General features: G+C 42.6%; 1 long non-coding RNA gene across 1 annotated transcript; it reads right to left on the bottom strand.

Annotated features, from left to right (window-relative positions):
- Positions 1–1588: 1588 nt before the first annotated feature.
- Positions 1589–13815, bottom strand: LOC125082723 (uncharacterized). The gene is made up of 4 exons (XR_007122053.1): positions 13720–13815; positions 3461–3577; positions 3046–3147; positions 1589–2882 (listed from the first exon to the last, which is right to left on the bottom strand). It is a non-coding gene; the product is annotated as an uncharacterized LOC125082723 (long non-coding RNA).
- Between the last annotated feature and the right edge of the window lie 514 nt (positions 13816–14329).

The following is a 14329-nucleotide window of genomic DNA, read 5'->3' as shown; positions in this document are numbered from 1 at the left end:
CATCAGATAGTCTAGTCCAGTGGTCATTAATTAGCCTTTTTATGTTACCATGATTGCATTGCGCTCCCTGTATTTTAGCTGAGAAAGTGAAAGTCTGTGGGTAACTTGGCCAGAGTTGTCCAGGTTGTTCATTTGGACCAGCCCATTCATTCACAGGTCTGGACTTCAGTGAGTGCATTTCCCTCCCATAGGATGGCTTTCTGCGGAAGCCTCGGGAGATATGCTTTTTGATGTAAAAGATTGAGAAAAACTGAGAAAACCCAAAATGTTTTTAGATCTCAGTGAACTATTGCCAGCTCATTTGTAATATCCCAGGAGTCTGAACAAAAAGAATTTTACAAAGCTATGTTGCATAATATAGTAGAGTCCCATGTTTTAAAAGGATATGTGCATGAGATACAGAATATATATTATATAAAGCATAATAAAAATACTTATAACTGCCTTTAATAGGATTAGTAAGGAGATGATCACATTTAATGTATTATCTGAGTCCTATGAAGATCTTACAACCTGGAGAAAAATCAGTACACATTTCTCCTAAGGCATCTTAAGAAGTATTTAGAGTATAGTTTGGGTCTTTCAACCTAGGTAAGCAGCCGTTAATTTTATCTTAATGTTTTGTTTTATTTTAGAATATTTAAAGATTAGCCATGAAAAAGCCTTCCTCCCAGCTCTCTCTCCCACCCCCCCAGTTCCTGGTGTAAATGGTGCTACCAGTCTCTTGAACAGAGATCTTTTATTGATGCTGTATTTAAGTAGAACTGGAGGAATAGGTAGATTATTCTTTCAGGAAATAAAGTTTTTACAGAAAAAGGAGGAAGAAAGTGGCATCATCTTTGCATATGAAATATAGCAATATTTATTGGAAAGTTACTTTTCCAAATCAGTCTCTACCCTTAGCTGCACTAGCACAGTGTATTCTCAGTAAATGCCAGAGAAATATTTACTTATTTAATTAGCTGTTGATGGAATGCACCTGTGAGTCTCTTCTGTTTCCTATGCTGGGTGAGGGCCTTGGATGAGGCTAGGTGATGAGGCAAGTCGGACCTCCTTCCCTCTGATGTCCCTGCCTCTGGTGGCCAGCCCATTACCTCCGCCTAGCTTGGCTTGGAGACTCTGCAGGTCCCCGCCTGCCCCTTCCCGCGTGGGTGGGCCGTTCGGGTGGGCCGTTCAGGTGGCTGTTCGGGTGCCTCGGAGCCCCAGGTCACATCGGTGCTGCTGGGAAACTTGGAGCACTTTCTCTTGAGATGTGGGACAGGAGAGGGCTGAGGCGCTTCTCCTGCTGTGTGAAGAGTTGCCTCCTACTTTCCCAGCAGGAAAGAAAGCCCAGGTGGGGTGAGAAAGCAGTTTTTCCGGGTACTGCTGCATGTCAAATAGGGCTTCCTATTGTTTTGTTTACCTTCTTGGCTAATTCTATGATTTTTAGTTCCAGGAGGGTTTGGCCGGGTGACAAATATTCTAGGTGACTGGGAAAGAGCATAGCAAGGAGAAACAGCACAGGGCTCTGGTTGGACCGGTAGAATCCTGACTTTTATTCTCTATGATCTTTTCCCTCTTTGATATCCTTATTTTCAAAAAAAAAACCCAGAAGAATATGTGAAACGGGCTATACTGGACAGGTTGAAGCTAAGAAAGCAGTTTCCTTAGCAACTGCAGCCATATGAAAGGCTGGCAAGTCTTCCTTGTCTCATTTTTCATTTCATTTTCTGTGGTTCTTGAAAGGAGGTCAGATACTCTGTGTTAAGTTCACGTTGCGGTTTTGCTTGTGGTACCTTCTGTCTCAGAGCTGGGGAAGGCGGATCACTGTGCGAGTTACCGACTGCTTTTGTTTATTTCAGTTAGAAATGAGCACATCGACGCAGTCACATCTGACAGTCAGCTTTCAAAGAATCCCAGAATATTCATTTTATTTGTGAGTGCCTCAGAAAGGAAAGTGTAAAAGCAAAGGGCAGTCTCGGCCATGCACGTAGTTGCGGTTCATTCGTCTTTAATGAGAGCTATTCTGATTTCAAAGTCCTATCTGACTATTTTTTTGGTAATGGCAAATAACACCTTGCTTTTTTTTTTTTAATTCAGATTAGACCTCCACTAATAAGATTCCTTTTCTAAAATTGTATGCAAGATCTGAAATTGAAGTTTATGGTCAATTTCAAGATTCCAAGTTCAATTCAACAATATTTATTGCATCTCTGATTCACTAAGAACTGCAGGGGATCAGCAGATGTGATAAGATGGTCTGTGCCCTCAAGGAGTTTCAAATTTAGTAGTGGGAATAAGACAAATACGGTGTAATTACAACTACAAGGAAGAAAGTGATAAATGGTACAACGCAGTGGTTATCGACCTTGACTGCATATTGGAATCACCTGGGGAGCTATAAAAACACCGGAGGTTCTTCCCCACAGGTTCCGATTTAATCGATCTGGGGAGAAGCCTGGGGATGGGGAAGCTTTTCAGGGGAGTCAAAGGCACAGTCAAGGTTAAGAACCTCAGGGCAAAGAGCATCCAGGAAATGTCCAAGACACGCTTTGGGTTCTTCAGGATCGGAGATGGCTGACTTTCAGGCGGCTTTGCCGAGTGGGTGGGATTCCAGGAGGCAAAGGAATTTGAGAGTGAAAGGAGGTGTTGGAGAGGAGGAAGAGCACGAGAAAAGCCACAGACGTGTGAAACTGCGGGGTGGGGATTTGGGATCCGTGAGCAGACCACCTCCACGCAAGCTGGAGTATGGAGTGTCCAGGAGAAGATAAAGCTAGGAGGCAGATTGAGAGAGGCTGAGGTGGGGTAAGGTGTGAACAACGCGGGTTGAGCCAGAGGCGGGACCCGGTTCAAGTTGAGTGGGTCTGTTTTTAGCCATGCCTCGAGATCCTTGGGGTTTGAGTCTAGTGTGGTTGGGAGGAGTCAGGCAGAAAACAAGAACATGAGCTTATTATAGGACTGGACAATAAATTCAACACCTGACCAAATCGCCCTATTATCCTCCCCTTGGAGATAATTCCATTAAGCTCCTTTGTTTTCCAGTTGAGGAGGCCTGAAGGAACTGACCTTTGATGGTTACAAGACCCGTTAGTGGGCTGCCACAGCTCCCAGGTCAGTGGGGCGCCCAGGTGGGGATGTCCAGCGGGCAGTTTACAAGCGGGGCTGAGGCTGAGGAGAGAGGTCAGGGAAAGACGCGTAATTCTGAGAATAATTTTCAGTGAAGTAATTAGGGCTTGAGGGCAGGGAGGAATATGGAAGGAAAAAGGAGAGTGATATTGACATGAAAAGAGGGGAATTTGAAACCAACAAGAGGGGCATAGAATTGCATCAGAGAGCTAGGAGAATCAGAATTCAGTGGTATAGACACCAAGGAGAGTCCCACAGGAGGAGGGGGTCTCCCTGCAGAACGGCCCCCTGGTGGGGGGTGTGTGAGCATAATGGCTGAGGAGAGACCCCCCGGGGGGCGTGGCTCGTCTGTAACCTGTGCCTCCTCCTGGTGCTGATGGCGTAGTCGCCTGGCGCCTCAGGAATGAAGGGCGAGCTCTCCTCCTGAGCCGGGCAGTTCTTCTCTAGGTCTTGCTTTTTATTCAGATTTCAGCTGTCAACACACAAAATAATCGCAGCGGAAAAGAGACTGATTTGCTTTCTGAAGAGGAAAAAAAAAGCCTCCAATTCTAAAATTTTAAGGAAGTCCAATGGGGGGAAAATGACATTCCGTAATATGACCTTGAAAAAAAGAAAACAAAGAGCTTAGAAATAAATAAGGCCATAAGTAGTTATCATTCCATTGTTTAATCTGAGTCCTTTACAGAGGTATGCCGATGGATAGTGGGGTGTGAACAGGCAGGTAGATAAGTATCGTGTGTGATATTACAGAGCGGGAGAGAGGACGAATGAGGTGCTGCGGATGCGGAGGGGAGGGGTGGGGAGGAAAAGACTCCGGAGTTTCCATTTGGGGAGGGGAGGCACTATGCTTCAAGCTGTTCAGTGACTCTGCTTCACAGTGAGACTACCCAAAGGCATCACATCTTCCAGAAACCCCCTTGGCTGTCCAGAAAGAGGGAGTTAATGAACAGGGACAGACGCTACCAACAAAAGAAGAAATGCTTTATTTATTATTCACTAATCTCCAGGTCTCTGTGCTACTCAGAATTAACAAGCTCTCTGGAATAATGGTTTAATACCTCTTGGTTTGACATAGCTGTGCTTACCAGAGCATGCACAGTGTCTCTCTGAGGCCCCGGGGGAGCCGTGTAAAAGAGCCCCCCCCCCCACTCTTGGGGAGGGGGGGCTCTACCTCCTGACCCCACCTCCTGACTCCAATGTCAGAGTTAACTCATAGCATCCCTGACAAAGGTTGCCTTTGTCAACCTGTCAACCACATGTTTCTAGTGATGGAGAGCTCATTACCCAAAAAGGTAGGCCATTCTATGAACTTAGAAACTTTGGAAAGTTTTTCCATGTGTTGAATTCTCCTTTCTACAGCATCTGTCTTGTATCTGGTCCTGGGTTTTATCTCTTTAAAATTCCATCATCCCCCTCAAGCTCTTTCTCTATTAACTATCGAATTTGTATTCTATTACTGGACTCAACATTTTCATGTGCTTTGTGCAAAGAAAAGAGAAAAAAAAAACCTGAAAAAAAGTCATAGCTTATGTATTCAAGCTAAAATTCTTTGGTATGATATCTGGGTCCATCTGAGGTCCTCCATCCCTTGAAAAAGTCCTTGAAGTCAACACAACATTGGTAATTTTGAGGCTGCTCTTAGTAGTTTTCCTGAATTGAATAATATCTCATGTGTCTTTGACAAATGTCTTTCTAACACAGGGACTTCCTTTGCTGTGCGCTGATCTGTTGAGTAGTGCCTGTCCAGGGCGTGAATGCAAAGGCATCGCTTTTTTTTTCTCTTTTCCCTGTGGTGAGCTTGACTAATGTCTTAGTTCTCAGAATATATAACTCACATCATTACAGAAGTCTGTTTGCATTCAACTCTCAAAAACATTTTTTCATCATTGTCTTAGACATGGGCCCATGCTAAAGATTTTTTGAAGATAGCAAAGCACTATAGCAATCACAAGCAACTGTTCAGTAAATTCCTGCTGAGTCGTCTTGAGTGGAATCTGCTTCAGCTTCCCCTCTTCTCCCTAAATTGATGTTTTCCTTGGGGGTACAGGTGACATTCCTAGTCCCTAACCAAGACAGGCGTCTTTGGATATGTTCTACTTCTGTGAAGTGTGGGTAGATTCTGTTAGCCCTTCTTTGCAAGACTAGGTCAAGAGTTCTGTTAGCTATGAATTTTTTTTTGAAAATTGATTAAGTCAAAGACAGAAGATAGTATACTCAGCTAATCAGTAGGCCAGTCGAATCAGGAATCTATGCTAGAGTGTTCCACAGACAAGCAGAAATCCCTATAGCCCAATATCTCCAATATCCAAAGCACTTACCTTTTTTTAATCTGGGTTCTTCAGAGTCTTTAGGACACCTCGATGACTGTTTTTAGTCACATTTGCTCATTAGGGAATTAATGTTATTTTTTTTGTCTACAGTGACCAAGACATATGCAAATAAGTTGCAAATGACTTTTGTCCATGCATAGTTATTCAGGGTATTTTTCCTGATTCTTCTTACATAACTTTAAATACAGTGTGACTTGACATGAGACCACATTTAAATTAAGCATGGTTCGCTTTATTTCCACAAATGCCCTTAGCATATCCAGCTCAATTACCTTCACCCTGACGGGCAGTTTGTGCTCGTGCCATTTGGCCGCTGTGGATTCATGCCTTGTGCTTGGGTTCCTGGGTACCCGCTGCGTTGGTAAGTCCCTCTCTGTCCCTTCTCTGTAACCAGTCTGTCAATCTACGTAGTGATTGTTCTTTTTGGCCTGTTTAGTAGGTGTTTTTGTACATTAACAGTGGAAGGTTTTGTGTATAAATAAAATTTGACATTTTTCAAGTGTTGGGTTGACATTTATTGGGTACTTTAGTGTCTCCTCTGTAAATTGAAGGGCTGTTAATTTTACTGGAATGCCAATCCTTGGAAACGAAGCCAATGGCAAAGCACCTCTCTTGCCCTCCTTAACCCTTCCGTTGAGGCATAACTTTTCCTGCCATTTTCATGAAAGGACAGTTTGTAGATCTAGTAGCGATCTAGACGCCAGTGTATTGGGAGGGGTGAGCAGAAGGAAAGAGTGCAAAAACAGTGAGCAGGTAATTTAGGTAGAAGATGTCTGGAATCTGTCATTGTGTAAGAGAAAGGAAAGGTATAGGTTTGGAAAGCAATCTGATGTTTTTAGATAAATTAAAATGCTTTCTTTCTCTCTGTCAAATTTCGTGGGGGACACTTCTCACTGCTGGTGGGGTGGGACCCATTGTAGGATCCAGATATTCTTGAATCTTCACATGTTGACTCAGAGGGCTTTTGGTGAGAGGCAAAGGCCATCTTTCAAGGCCTATTGCCAATGTCATTTTTCCACAAGGTGTTCTCCGTTTCCTCCAAAGATGGATCCTTCTCTCTCCGTGGATCTCTGAGGACATTCAGTGCCTCGTTTTGCCTCCGACGTTGTTCCTCACTCCTCTTCACGTACCTTGCTGAACTGTGGGCCCCCTGAGGGCAGGGCTGCCCTTGCTGGACCGTGTGTCGCCTGCTACCCGTGTGCAGAGGGCACTCTCCAAATGTGCAGTTGAGTTGGAAAGACAGGAATTGAAAGGGTGAGAGAGAAAGCAGACGGGCTTTGAAAACCTCTTACATTTCAAGAGCTGGAGATGCACTCCAGAGGCCACCCCGGGCAAGGAGCTGGCCTTGTGTCAGGATGTGTGGAAGCTGCCTTTTTGGTGGAGGGGATGGCGGTGAAACCCTGCAAGGGCATTCTTCGGTGGATGTCTTCTCAGAATCCTCAGTGCTCTTGGGCACAGCGCAGCTCTGACGAAGAGGGTAACTCTGTCGGGTCATTAACAAACATTTAACCTCAAAGTGCTGGGGTAAGGAGGGAGAAGGCCTGGAGGATGAGGCCAGCTCCGGGTACCAGGAAAATAGGTCAGAATGCTGAGCGGCATCTTGCCTGTCTGAGGACTGTGACACCCTTGTCTGGGCGAAGTCTCCCAGAGGTAGTGGGTGACATTTTCTCTCCTCCTTTATTTTCTGAACACTTTCAATGGCACTGAGCTCTAGAGTCCACCAAAAAAGGTTAATTTTTTTTTTAAATTTTAGTTCCAGTAGAATTAGCAGACAGTGTTATATTAGTTTTAGGTGTACAATACAGTGACTCAGCCCTTCCATACATCACAACTGCACCCCTTAATCCCCAACCCCTATTTCACCTATTTCACCCATCCCCCAACTCCCCTTCCTTCTGGAACCCATCAGTTTGTTCTTTATCCTTAAGAGTCTCTTTGGCATGCTTGGGTGACTAGTCTGTTGGGCGTCCCACTGTTGGTTTCAGCTCAGGTCATGACCTCGGGGTCATGAGATCGAGCCCTGTGTTGGGCTCTATGTTCAGCATGCATGTTTGCTTGAGATTCTTTAAAAAAAAAAAGAGGAAAAAAAGAAGAAAAAAAGAGCCTCCTTCTTGGTTTGTCTCTCTATCTCTTTCTTTTTTTTCCTTCTGGTTGTTTGTTTTGTTTCTTAAATTCCATGTATGGATGAAATGATAGGGTATTTGTCGTGCTCTGACTGACTTAGTTAACTTAGCATGAATCTCTAGCTCCATCCCTATCATTGCAAATGGCAAGATCTCATTCTTTTATGTGGCTCGCTACCATATCTACCACATCTTCATTCATTTATCAGTGGACACTTGGACTGCTTCCATAATTTGGCTATTGTAGATAAAGCTGCAATAAACATAGGGGTGCTTGTGTCTCTTCGAATGAGCGTTTTTGTATTCTTTGGGTAAATATCCAGTAGTGCGACACCTAGATTATAGAGTAGTTCTATTTTTAACTTTTTGAGGAACCTCCATACTGTTTTCCACAGCGGCTACACCAGTTTGCCTTCCCACCAACGGTGCACAAGGGTTCCTTTTTCTCCACATCCTGGCCAACACCTGCTGTTTTTTGTCTTGTGGGTTTTGGCTCTTGTGACACATATGAGGTGATATTGTAAAGGGGTATTATCTCACTCATCTCTGGGCTTAGTTCAGGGCCTGACACAGAGTATGTGTTCCGGATGCTCACTTCTACGTGCCTGCCTCAGGTGAGTGAGGTAGACATGTTTTCCTTAAGTTGGTGAAACTTTGTAATAGAACCAAATGGAGTCCCTAACAATTTCGTATGTATATTCACATAAATCCTAAAGACTCTAAGCATAGTCGTTTAAAAAAATGCCAACTGTTATTAAGATGATCAATTATTAGTAATTTCACTTAAATTTAATAAAGGATAAGGCATAATGTGGCATACAAAAAATACGTTGGAGAGTTTCCTTTCCAAATATAAATACCTTCTTAGCCCCACGTTTCCCATTCTAAATACTTTTTTTTTTTTACATAAAAAATATGATATCCACCAAACCCATGATGTTTGCAAACTAGTAAGTACAAATAAGTGGAAATATTCTCCTTCTCCTAACTCTCAATATCATCTTTTGGGCTCAGATGTTTCATAGTCACTCTGATGGGTAAAATCAGTCTAACCTATTTCAACTTGTGTGCGGTTTTGGAAATCTATACCATGTGAATAAGAACCTGGTTGTATTTAGCTGGGCTGACATTTCCATTGTCAAGTACAATAACCAAAGCCAAGTTGTGACAGCATTTCTTGATACTTCTCTTAGGGACTATGTATCTATTTGTTTACTCATTTAATGTGACATTTCTCTCAGCAGCTACTCCTTCCATTTCTGGCTGTAATACAAAATCCTTCTTTTGTACATCGCGTAACACGTAAGAAAAGGAAAAAGAAATCCCAAATCCATTTCTTGGATATCTTAACCACTGTATCCCACTTCAAATATTCCTTATAACCTATTCTGGGTATATGAAAATACTCTCTACCATGTTTCTTGGGGCCATCCACTTGGAATCCTTTGAGAAGCAGCATCTTCAGTGATGCTGGCTGAGCTCTCAAGGGGACCTCTCCTGTCCTGTTCTCTCTTTTTATTTATCAAATGTCAGGTGCTGTAACACGGAGACTACTACTCCCAGCTGGATGGTTGACCTCCCCATGTCCTTGAGTACCCCGGCTTCAGAAACTCCATTTTGCCATGGCAATCCCCTCCTCGATTTTCACGTGTGACCTTTCTCCTGCCCCTCCTTCCAACGATCTGTCAGAGAGTCCCCGATTTTTCTTTGCTGGCAAGGCACTGTTACCAGTAATTGCAGAAACCATTAATAAAATGGGAGGGAGGGGGAGCGGGGGAGAGGGAAGCGAGACACAAAGGGAGTAAGTATTGTACATAGCCCACAGGCTTTTCCCTCCCACACATATGATTCACTGTTGTTCCCACCTCACGTGGGAAAATGTTGTCCTGCTGAAAATACACCTTAAAGGCAGCTCTGCCTCAAAGATATCACATATGCATATTAATAACACACACTTTGTAGTGCCTAGAGTTGTTTTTAACGAAGCCAGCTGAAATACACCAGCAACTTTCTCATCTCCTCCTTTGTGCTACAGAGGATCCCCAAGTGTGGGCTCCATGGCGGCAGCCCCCGAAGAGAGATGAAAGTGGCACCGTGAGTCACTCTCTCTGATGGAAACAGGGAGGAGAGGGAGCTTCGCTGGGCGAAATGAGTTTATCTTCTAGGAAGACCGAAGCTTCAGGAAGAGTTTCAGCACAGGAAATGGTCACAAATATCCATCAAAGAGTAAGTGAATGCAACAGCTGTGAGAGCAGAACAGGGGAAGGAAAGCCAGAGATGGACATGGCCATATTTGCGGGAGGGTCTTTGCTTGAAGCTGCTTGAGAATTTCTCGAACCCTGAGATGACTTTTTCCCTCTGTCTTGTCTGCTGCTCTCCCATCGTCCTACAGGGCTCAACGGCTCGCTTATTTGAGAACAGATCGCCTCTGTGAGCTGGGCCAAATGTAAACTTGAATTTCTTGGCACAATATGGTGTATTCTACCTATCAAGTTTGCCTTCTGTGGAGCCCATGGCTCTTTTTCTAAAGAATGACTGATGCTTGGAGGCTCAGCAATGAGCAGCCCTGACAAATGAATCTTCAGCTTTGCTTTTGTTAGACCAACACAAGAGGCGGGTGTGATCTTTCTTAAAGACTAGTTAGCGCAGTGGCTTAAAACGTGATACTAATGAGACCAAAGTAAACGTTTTTGACACCTCATTGTTTAACTTTACGTAGAGTAGAAGAAAATCTCTTTGGTGCTTATAAGGATTTACTCACAAAGATGAATAGTATGGACTGGCCAAGACAGAGCCATCATCAGCACTGGGAAGCCACTGGTGGGGGCTCCGCTGTTCCTGGGCTTCTCACAGCCATCCCGTCATTCCATTCTGGGTGGAAAGGCCCCTGGGACTGGTCACAGCTTCCATCAGTGGTCTCCTTTGATTCTCAGTGTTTTTGTCTTCCCACCCTAAGGATCTTGTACACCAAGGCCAGATATCGTTCTACTCATTCCAGTTTTATCAATGGCCCTGAAATTAAAACCAATTCTTCTTATCTCAATCTTCTGGGTCTGATTACAGGTTTTCCTTGTAATTTTGACTCCCAATCTTCCTTATCACTCAACGTCTCAATCAAATTGGATAATCTATTAGCCCTCAAATTATTTTCACTTTTTCTGACATCTGTATCTGTTCCTCTGCTGTTACTCCTGGCTGGAATACTTTTTCCCGAAGTCTGTCTCTCAAAATTCTTTGATTTCAAGGCACTGTTCAAATGTCACCAGTTCCATGAAAAATGTTCTCTTCTCACAAATGAAGATAAACTCTCCTTTGCTTAGTTTGTACCTCTTTTAAGGGTTGTGAGGTTTTTTCATATAATCATTTATTCCTTCAACAAATACTGAGGACCTCAAAGGGCTAAACATTGTGGCACATGGGAGATTGCCTATGAACCTATGTAACATCCTTCAATTAGCAAGGTAATGCTAGCTGTTGTAAGAAAGAAAACCCACAACTTTTCGTAGTTTAACGTGATAGTCAAACATGGTATTACCGTATAGTTGGAGGCTGTTTTCCACATGTTGATTTAAGGACTTTGTTAGTTTTACCCATGTATTTTATTTATTAGTTATATATTGCTGTGTAACAAACTAGCCCCAAACTTACTTGTTTAAAAAATAATTATTATGTCATAATTTATGTGAGTTATGGATTTGAAAGAGTTTCAGCTGGATGGGTTCTGACATCAGGGTTTCTTATGAAGTTGCAGTCAAGCTGTTAGCTGGGGTTCCCTGAAGGCTTGACTGGGGCTGGCAGGTCCACTTCCAAGATAACTCACTCAACAGCACCTCTCCACCTGTCCATTGAGTGTCCTTGTGGCAGAGCAGCTGGCTTTCCCCAGAGCAAGACATCCAAGAAGGAGCAAGATGGAATCTGTCTTTTATGACTTATACTCAGAAATCGCACTCTGTCATTATTTCTACATTCTATGTGTTAGATAGAAGTGAGTCACCAAGTCCGACTCGCACCCAAGCAGTGGAAATTAAGCACCAACTTTCAAGCGAGGAGTATCAAAGAATTTGTGCACCTATTTAAAAACCAGCTCAAAACAAGACCCATTGTCCTTCCATGCTGTGGGGCTCTGCTATCATCTGGGGCCTCGATTCTTTAGCTTCTGACATGCAGAAGCATGTCAGAATGGAGAAGGCTCAGCAATTTCTTAAAAACATCATCTGAAAAATGACACATATTCCATCCCTTCTCATTCAATGATGAGTATCCCAGGTGGCCACCCTTGGATCCAAGGGGTGGCTGGGAAGTGTCATCTCTCATTCGGCAGCCACTTCCCAGTGACAACACCCTGCCACCCGCACCTGCCCCAAAGGCGGGGACCACTGTCCTTTTATCCCTCATTATACACATAGCACAGGACTGGTGCAGAAGAGGTGCCCTTTAAATATTTCACGAAAGAATGAATACATGAATGATGGGATGGCAGCATTGTTTTTCTGTGTATTTCAAAAGATAGACCCAGGTTTGCTTCTTAACTGCAATACATACCAACTACACTACTCCAATCTTATTTACAACTCAGCTGTGGCATATGTGTCTATGCTCAAAACTACCTAGGCGTGATGGTTCTCTTGTTATTTCTTATGAATTATTTATTTTCTCCCCTCTGAACTTTCTTCAAATGGCACATACCAAAGGACTAGTTCTTTACTAAAGAATATTATATAAAGGCAAGAATGTTCAAAGCTTCTCTGCATCACTACACAAACAATTCAAGTAAGATGCTGCAAACGCGAAAGTGATGGGATCACAGGGTAGCAGAGATAAGAAATAAATTGTCATAGCAACCAGAGGACCGCAGTTGGAATGACTGTACTTCAACTTGAAAGGTGGTTCTAAGAGCTTAAATACACACAAAGAAATGGCTAATTTTATAAAGACGTCATTTAAATACAAGAGAATCTCTTTAAACTTTTTCTGAGTGAATATAATTTGGAAGCACTGTAATGTGGGAAAATACCAAATGAGAGCATTAATGAAGCTTCATCCTAATGTTTAATAAGAACGTAATTTACGTTCATTGTTAAACACTCATTATGATTTTATTTTATTTTAGAAAAAATAAGTTATTGTTCATTTGGGGACTACAATAGCAATGGACACTTAGCACAGAAAAATTGGAAAATGCAGAAAATATAAGAAAGAGAATAAAAAGATAATCCTACCACCCAGAGTAAAGTAATTTAAAAAACATTTTTAGTGTGTATACACACTTGAAAGACCGGCTTGAAAGATGTCGAGTATGAGAATTAGACCCAATCATTTAAAATTAGGTATCTTAACCTTGGCTACACAATAGATGTACCTGGGGAGATTAAGAAAAATTCTGATGTTTGGACCCTACCCTTGACAATAAAATTCCTATGTATGCTAAAATTGCTATGTATGCTAAAATTGAGATTGCTCATATATTATCATTTAGCATTTTGATTTTTTATGTTCTCTCATAACCATTTCTACATGTCTTTAACATTCTTTTTTTTTTTTTAAGATTTTATTTATTTGTTTGACAGAGAGAGATCACAAGTAGACGGAGAGGCAGGCAGAGAGAGAGAGAGAGAGGGAAGCAGGCTCCCTGCCGAGCAGAGAGCCCGATGTGGGACTCGATCCCAGGACCCCGAGATCATGACCTGAGCCGAAGGCAGCGGCTTAACCCACTGAGCCACCCAGGCGCCCTGTCTTTAACATTCTTGAAAACACTATTTCTCATTACTGTATAATATTCTATAATTGAATTATAGAATAATTACAAATTACAATAAAATGTTTATAGAATAATAGAACAATGATAAATTATAAATTATAAATTAAATAAATTTTATAAACTTACTTGATTATCCCTATATTGTTTGCCCTCTTGACTGTTCCCATATTTTTGGTATCATAAATTATTTTGTAACCAATGTTGGGATTTAAACAGACTCTGCCACACAGTAGGGTGCGCAATAAGTATTGATAAGTAAGTTAGGAGACAGAAATCTTTCTGGAACTCTCTGATTATAACACCCTCTCACACCATTCGCTGAGTTTGGTTCCCACAACCACCCTGTAAGGGCAGTAAGTCGATTTTATTTTCCCCATTCTACAGCAGAGGAAAGGAAACTCACCTTTGATATCAAAGTTCAGCCCCGGGATCTGAAGTCTCGTCTGGCTTGTTTGTCTCCAGAAGGCACGCAAAAGCCCGGAGACTCTCTTGCATTGGCTCCTGCTTCTCAAGGCATTCCTTCCTTCAAAAATAAATTTGAGCAGCAGGGAAAGCTGATCTTCTTAGTTGTGGGGCCAATTTCCTATTATTAGGTGTCTCAAGGGACTTGACTTCGTATTATTAACACAGTAAGGTTTTTTTTATTATGTCAGTAGAAGCTGCAGTTGTCATCCTAAAAATCCTTTGGGAATGATTGTGATACCGCCTAGCTCTTCCTCTGACCTCAGGAGGAGAGAGGAGCATGGGTATAGCAAACAGTTCAAAAGCACTTTTAAAGTTTTGTCTTAATGGAAAATAGAGCAAAATGTTACAAAATGATTATGGAAGCAGGAGAGCATAATGAAGGCTCTAATGTTTGAACAGACGTTTCCTCTTCTGCCAGTCACGTGTAAGACTTGGCCGAGGCTTGTGGCCACTCAGAGATTCACTCGAGGGACCTGTTCAATCGAGGAACAGGTCCCTCTTGGATTGCACCATTAATAACACCTTATTGAACTCTCAGGTTAGGCTCC

Source organism: Lutra lutra, chromosome 12 (assembly GCF_902655055.1).
Source record: "Lutra lutra chromosome 12, mLutLut1.2, whole genome shotgun sequence".
NCBI lineage: Eukaryota > Metazoa > Chordata > Mammalia > Carnivora > Mustelidae > Lutra > Lutra lutra.
The sequence above is the reverse complement of the archived record's forward strand: the minus strand, read 5'-3'. Positions and strand labels throughout refer to the sequence as shown.